This window comes from Triticum aestivum, chromosome 4B (genome assembly GCF_018294505.1).
Source record: "Triticum aestivum cultivar Chinese Spring chromosome 4B, IWGSC CS RefSeq v2.1, whole genome shotgun sequence".
In the NCBI taxonomy this organism is placed as follows: domain Eukaryota; kingdom Viridiplantae; phylum Streptophyta; class Magnoliopsida; order Poales; family Poaceae; genus Triticum; species Triticum aestivum.
In genome coordinates, this window is record NC_057804.1 from 548,337,236 (window position 1) to 548,344,789 (window position 7,554).

Below are 7,554 nucleotides of genomic sequence, written 5' to 3' on the forward strand. Positions count from 1 at the left end.
ACCGCGCCGGGCACCACCGCCCCGGCGACCACCGGATCCGCCCCGGCCGGCCTCCTCCCGCGACTCCGGCGGCCAAGTCCGGCCAGCTACAGTGTTCCTCGGCGCCGCCTCGGAATCCGTGCCCGCGCCAGATCTGGATCTGGGCTAGGTTGACCTCTCCCCGAAACCCTAATCTTCCAGATTTTCGTGCTAACTTTGACTGCTTGTATCTCCGCAACCGTAGCTCCGTTTTGGGCATATAATATATCAAAATCTTCGTCTCGACATGTACATCATTTCATTCCATTGCATCATTTGCATTTGAGGTCATCTTGATACCCAAAATGCTGTTAGAAGGAGGCTCCGTGAGTTAAATTGCAGATCCGTTAGTTCATCATGCACTTTTGTCATTTTTGCTATATTTAATCCGTGCATGATATGCCTGTGCCCCTTTGGGATGTATTGTGAAGCATTTTGTCTTCTTTCCAGAGGTGCCACCCATGCATTTTTAGGATGTGTGTGTTGTCTTGTGCAAGCTTACGAAGTAGGGTACCTGAGATTGCAGATTTCAGGGACTTAGTGATTTTCGCTAAGTCTGGGATATTTTAGTTCATGATGCTATATGTCCAGCTTGTTTCCTAATGATCCGTGCCTCTTTTGAGGATGATCAGTAAGGGAGTTTTGATATTTATGTCGTGCTCTATCCATCCATGTCTTTGTTGGCATTTGTGGAGTGCTCTAGGTTGACTCAATCGAGCTCAACTTCTGCTTCGTTGTTAATCTGGGCAGATCGTCAACTTGTTTGCGATTTCGCCGATGCTACCGTTAGTGTTACATGCATGCTATGCCTTCGTTCTTGCCATGTGTAGCTAGAACTTTGTGCCTTCTTGCTGGTTATATGCCTTCCTTGCCATGACTTGCACCGTAGTGAGTGCATCGAGCTCGTTTGCGTGCCTTCGCGAGTTAAATTTCAGCATGTCTCAGTTTTCACTAAGTCTGAAAACTGATTGGGTTCGAGCGATGTTCGTGAGCTCGGTAGAGTATTTTGTGAACCCTTTTGGCCCCAGGTCATTTTGGGTGTTTTATTAAGCTTGTTGAGCAGCTCCATGCCATGTTCTTACTTGTCATGTTCAGGTTTTCTATCATGTTGTTTTGCTGCTCCGAAGAGAGCTTCGTGATCTGAAATTTCAGACTAGTGTTAATTTCACTAAGTCTGAAATCTGTTTTGCATTTGCGTTTTAGCCATGCTTGTTTGAACCCCTTAATGGATGAATTTGCCTATGACTCAGTGCTAGTGTTTTGTCAACCATCTTGTGTACATCACTGCCATGTATTGTTTTTTCATGTTTGGTGGCTGTAGCATGTTCATTTCGTTGCATTTAGATGCCTACTTGCTGTAAATCGCAGACCGGTGTCATATCTTAAAACGCTTGCCATTTCTAAACCGTAGCTCCGATTCCTATGATCTTTATATCGTTTTCAAGCGATTTCATCCCCTCTATCCAGTGGCACACTTGGTTTTCCAAGTTGAGGCCAGGTTCATGCATTTCCTGTCATATCTTGCATTTTGCATCCTGCATCGCATCCCGCATAGCATATCGTCATTTCATCATATTGCTTGGACTTGCCCGTGGTTGATTGTGTCCTTGTTGCTTGTTTGTCTTTGGGTAGAGCCGGGAGACGAGTTCGCTACCGAGGAGCCCGTTGAGTTTGCTTGTGAGGATCCAGTCAACTCTGTCAACTGTGCAGGCAAGATGATCATACCCTCGAAATCACTACTATCTTTGCTATGCTAGTTTGCTCGCTCTTTTGCCTTGCCAATGCTACGATGCCTACCTTTTGCCTGTCAGCCTCCCAATTGCCATGTTGAACCTCTAACCCACCATTGTCCTAGCAAACCGTTGATTGGCTATGTTACCGCTTTGCTCAGCCCTTCTTATAGCGTTGTTAGTTGCAGGTGAAGATTGGAGCCGTTCCTTGTTGGAACATTTATTTTCTTGTTGGGATATCATTATATTGCTATGTTATCTTAATGCATCTATATACTTGGTAAAGGGTGGAAGGCTCGGCCTCTCGCCTAGTGTTTTGTTCCACTCTTGCCGCCCTAGTTTCCGTCATATCGGTGTTATGTTCCCGGATTGTTGCGTCCCTTACACGGTTGGGCTATTATGGGAACCCCTTGATAGTTCGTCTTGATTAAAGCTTTTCCAGCAATGCCCAACATTGGTTTTACCATTTTCCACCTAGCCTCTTTTTCCCTTGGGTTTCCGGAGCCCGAGGGTCATCTTATTTTAGTCCCCCTTGGGCCAGTGCTCCCTCTGAGTGTTGGTCCGAACTGAGCTGCCTGCGGGGCCACCTCGGGGAAACTTGAGGGTTGGTTTTACTCGTAGCTAGTCTCATCTGAGTGTGCCCTGAGAAAGAGATATGTGCAGCTCCTATCGGGATTTGTCGGCACATTCGGGCGGTGTTGCTGGACTTGTTTTAACCTGTCGAATCATCTTGTTGTACCGAGATATCGAGTCTGATCGGTGTGTCTTGGGTGGAGGTCTATTCCTTCGTTGACCGTGAGAGCTTGTCATGGGCTAAGTTGGGACTCCCCTGCAGGGATTGATCTTTCGAAAGCCGTGCCCGCGGTTATGGGCGGATGGGAATTTGTTAATGTCCGGTTGTAGATGACTTGAACTAAACTTAATTAAAATGAATCAACCGTGTGTGTTACCGTGATGGCCCCTTCTCGGCGGAGTCCGGGAAGTGGACACGGTGTTGGAGTTATGCTTGCGCAGGATGTTCCTTTAGCTTCTCGCTCGTGCTTCGCCTTCTCTTCTCGCTCTCTTTTGCGTATAAGTTAGCCACCATATATGCTAGTCGCTTGCTGCAGCTCCACATATATTTGCCTTATCCATTCCCATGAGCTTAAATAGTTTTGATCGCGTGGGTGTGAGATTGCTGAGTCCCTGTGGCTCACAGATACTACAACTCCAGATGCAGGTCCAGGTGATTTCGCTCCAGGTGACGATTACGAGCTCAAGTGGGAGTTCGACGAGGACTCTCAGCGTTACTATGTGTCTTTTCCGGATGATCAGTAGTGGTGCCTAGTTGGGGTTATCGATTCAGGACCTTGTCGCATGTTGGGGGTCTTTTCTATTTTGGCGCCGTAGTCGGGCCATGAGTGTTTGTTTGATGGATGTTATTTATGTACTCTGATGTGACGTGGCGAGTGTAAGCCAACTATGTTATTTTTCCCCTTTTATTATATATATTACATGGGATGTTGTAATGATTGCCTGACTTGCGACATTGCTTTCAATGCGGTTATGCCTCTAAGTCGTGCCTCGACACGTGGGAGCTATAGCCACATCGAGGGCGTTACAACCACTCTCCAAGAAGTAACAAATAGTGTGTTGATGATGAAATCCTTGTTCTTGTGCTTCAAATGATAGTCTCCCCAACACTCAACTCTCTCTCACAGGATTTGGATTTGGTGGAAAGAAGATTTGAGTGGAAAGCAACTTGGGGAAGGCTAGAGATCAGGATTCATATGGTAGGAATGGAATATCTTGGTCTCAGCACATGAGTAGGTGGTTCTCTCTCAGAAAATGTAAGTTGGAAGTGTAGGTTCGTTCTGATGGCTCTCTCCACGAATGAAGAGGAGGTGGAGGGGTATACATAGCCTCCACACAAAATCTAACCGTTACACACAACTTGCCAATCTCGGTGGGACCGAATTGAGAAACTCGGTCGGACCAATTCAACAAATCTAGGGACTGTTAGGATTTTCGGTGGGACCGACATGCAACTCGGTAGGACCGATATGGTTAGGGTTAGGGCATAACGTAATCTCGGTGAGACCAATTACACAAACTCGGTGGGACCGATTTTGGTAATAAGCTAACCAGAGAGGTTGTCAGGTAAACTCGGTGGGACCGGTTCGCTCATTTCGGTGAGACTGAAATGTTACGAAAGGGAAATAGAGAGTTTACGTTGCAATATCGGTGGGACCGATCTCTCATCTTGGTGGTACCGAAACGTTACGAAAGGAAACAGAGAGATTACAATCCCATCTCGGTGAGACCGAGATCCCTATCGGTGAGACCGATTTGCCTAGGGTTTGTGGCAGTGGCTATGACATCTGAACTCGGTGGCACCGGATAGAAAGAATCAGTGGGGCCTTGTTTGACTTTTGGTTTAGGTCATATGTGGATGTTAGAAAGTAGTTGAGTGTTTTGGAGCATATCACTAAGCACTTTGAGCAAGAACCTCATTAAGCAACACCTCATCCCTCCTTGATAGTATTGGCTTTTCCTATAGACTCAATGTGATCTTGGATCACTAAAATATAAAATGTAGAGTCTTGAGCTTTGAGCTTGATCCAATCCTTTTATCCTTAGCATTTTGAGGGGTCCACTTTTCTCATCCATGCCATGCCATTCATTGAGCTTTTCCTGAAATATTTATCTTGAAATAGTGTTAGCTCAATGAGCTATATGTTGTTAGGAATTACCAAAACCACCTAGGGCTAGTTGCACTTCCAATCTCCCCCTTTTTGGTAATTGATGACAACATACAGATCAAAGCTTCGACAAATGATAATAAGATTGAAAAACATTGTCGCTTTGAGAAGTATGTGAAATGTGAGAGCGGTCAGCAACACGTCTCCGTGCGCACCATGGTCATGGCGGTCGTTGGTGCGGTCAAGAAGAGGGGATGATGTATTCCTGCTCGACTCGCAGGGAAAGGGAGGCTGCCACACCCCTTGAGGAGAGGAAGATCATCGGAGATCCTAGATTGGGCATGTAGGTGTGGACGAGGTAGATGGGAGACCTCTATGGGTTAGAAGGTGACCTAGATCCATGATGCCGGAGGGAAGAGATCGTCCTGGCCGGCGAGGGACGACGACAGAGGGGTGGTGGTGGCCGGCAACGCTGGTTGAGGTTGGGGGCTGCGACCAGATCCGTGGAGAAGGAGCCCCCGACGGAGAGCTCCATGAGCACCTGGATAGGGGGGGGGATGAGCATGTCTGCGCGGATCTGGTGAGGTGCGCATCAGGAAGGAGCAGAAGTCTATGGCGCCATGTTCCAAAATTCAGGGGATCACTGGGAGGGAGTAGCCGGCGGCTCGTGGTGGAGGAAGAGAGAAGAGAGAGAGAGAGAGAGAGGAGTATCCCTACCGTTGGATCCAGGAGGGATGGACGGTCCTTATGTGTGATCCATGGGAGCGTCGTATCAACCAATCAAAAAGCAGCTTCGGCTCCGCACATGATTGACACATCAGCACAAGCTATTCGTGACGGACCGGGTGGTGTACATAAAAAGAGAAGTGTAGGTCCAGTTTGTCGATTCATGACAGTTTCCATGATGGTCTCTTGATGTTTGTCATAATGGTACTACTGTTTTGGAGGCCATTCACATTTTGTTCAATTGTGACGATTTTCATGAATGCTATTGAGAACGTCATCAGAAATCTGTCATGGATTAATAGATTTCTTGTAGTGTGAGACACTAAACTACCTAAGGCAATATTTTGCCAGATTAACACTTGTTAATTTCACCAAGTCCCTGGATGTCAACAAAACTTTGCATTTTGTAAAATGCATAGTAAATCAACCATGCTTCACATGGAATAACTTTATATATGAATTTGAGCATCTCCATATCTACTTTCAGTATATCCAGCATGTTAGCACAAAACATGTTCATATCTTGAGTTTTACAAAACCCCTTGGCATGAACTAGATATGTTTTCCATTTAGAATTTTGTGCAGGTCGGTTTAGTTTTCCTGCTAACTAAACTCTGTTTTTTCATTATTCTAGTAAGATAAGCCTCCTGACTTCTGACTTCTAGCTAGTAGCACCGACAACTAGTTTTTCTGCCAAATCTATTTTGTCATCCTGGTTAGCATGATGGTGTCCCGGGCTATCAAGTTCAAACCAACTCACTCTGTACCGACCTTATACCCTATATATAGTAGTACACAATACAAGCAGCTGTAACTTTTTTTAGTAGCCTAAAAACAGAGTTCAAATCAAAGAAAGTGTGCTTTTCCTACTGATAGCAAACATTATAAGTGCTAAATTTTAAGAGTATATAAGTATATATCTTCACAAAATGCAAAATTCTATTGACATCCAGGGACTTGGTGAAATTAACAAGTGTTAATCTGCCAGAATATTGCCTTAGGTAGTTTAGTGTCTCAAAAACATAGTGGCAAAAATATTTTGTGGGTATGAAAATGGCATAGACTTAAGGTAGACATAAAGTTTTCCAACTTTCATAGTTAGATCATATTCATATGGTGCCCGGACTAATTACTATGGATCTTACAAAATGCAACTTTATGTAATAAAAGTTCATTTATATCATGTTAGTCACTTACATGGAAGAAATGAACATGTTAAAGACAATTAACAAGGCTAGGATATATATGGCATGAAACTACACATTATGTAGTGCAAAAATCATGTAGGATGTAAATGCATAAGAGCTATAGGTCAATCGATATCATGCCAAGTTTGCAAGTTTTAACAGATTCTATCAGTTATATTATGATATACTTTTGCCAGCAGTTTTCATCAAGCAAATTGATCCTAACATAGATGAAAATGCCACCATTGTGTAGAACACGAAAAAATGCACAACATTGATATAAGGCACGTTTTCATCGGATGCACGGATTAAATATTACAACGATTTAAATATAAGTTAGTGCAACTCCTTTCAGCTAGGCGCTGCACTACATTGTGCAGCTCCTTTCAACTAGGCACTTCACAACCAGGAGTGGGGCCCAGGGTGCCATGCTGGCCAAGTGTGTCGCACCTATCAGTAAGGCGCTGCATAGTGTAGTGCAACGCCTACCTATCAGGCGCTACACAAAAGGGTCAGCTGGGTGAAATTTTTTCACCAACAGTTCATCTGGTGAAGTCATTCTTTCCACAGGTCAGATTTTGTCATTTTTACCTATGTGCGGTACCAAATGAAAAGGCAAGTGTTCTCCCAAGAGGAAAAATGGTCTCTCATTCATCAAGACAAGCCTAGCTTGGAGCTCCATTGTCGTGGAAAGGCCACGACAGATGTACTAGCAGAGGGACTTAGTCGTGGAGCCATTGCAACTAGGAAGCTTAAAGGGGTTAAATGGGACAAAGGACACATGAGTTTATACTGGTTCGGCCCCTTGTGGTGAAGGTAAAGGCCTAATCCAATTTGAGGTGTATTTCTTATGTCTCGATTACCAGGGAGCGAATCCGCTTGACCTAGCTTTCGATCTGTTCTTTCTTGTCCCGAACCACTGCCGGGTCGTCCCTTTATATACAGAGGTCGACGCCCAGCGGCTTACAGAGTCCCGGCCAGCTCATAAATAGTGTATGGCTTGGTGACTATCTATTCTTGCCTTAAAGTACAAACTATCACATATATGGCGGTTTACCCTTACGGGCCTTAAGTCGCCTTTGGGCCTTGGGCCCTTTAACTAAACCGTCATCTTCAGAATGTCTTCGTGGGCTTCATAATGATGAATCACCTTAGATATAACCCGACCCCTCCTGGGTGGGTCATACCTAATAGTTATATCCCCAACATCAG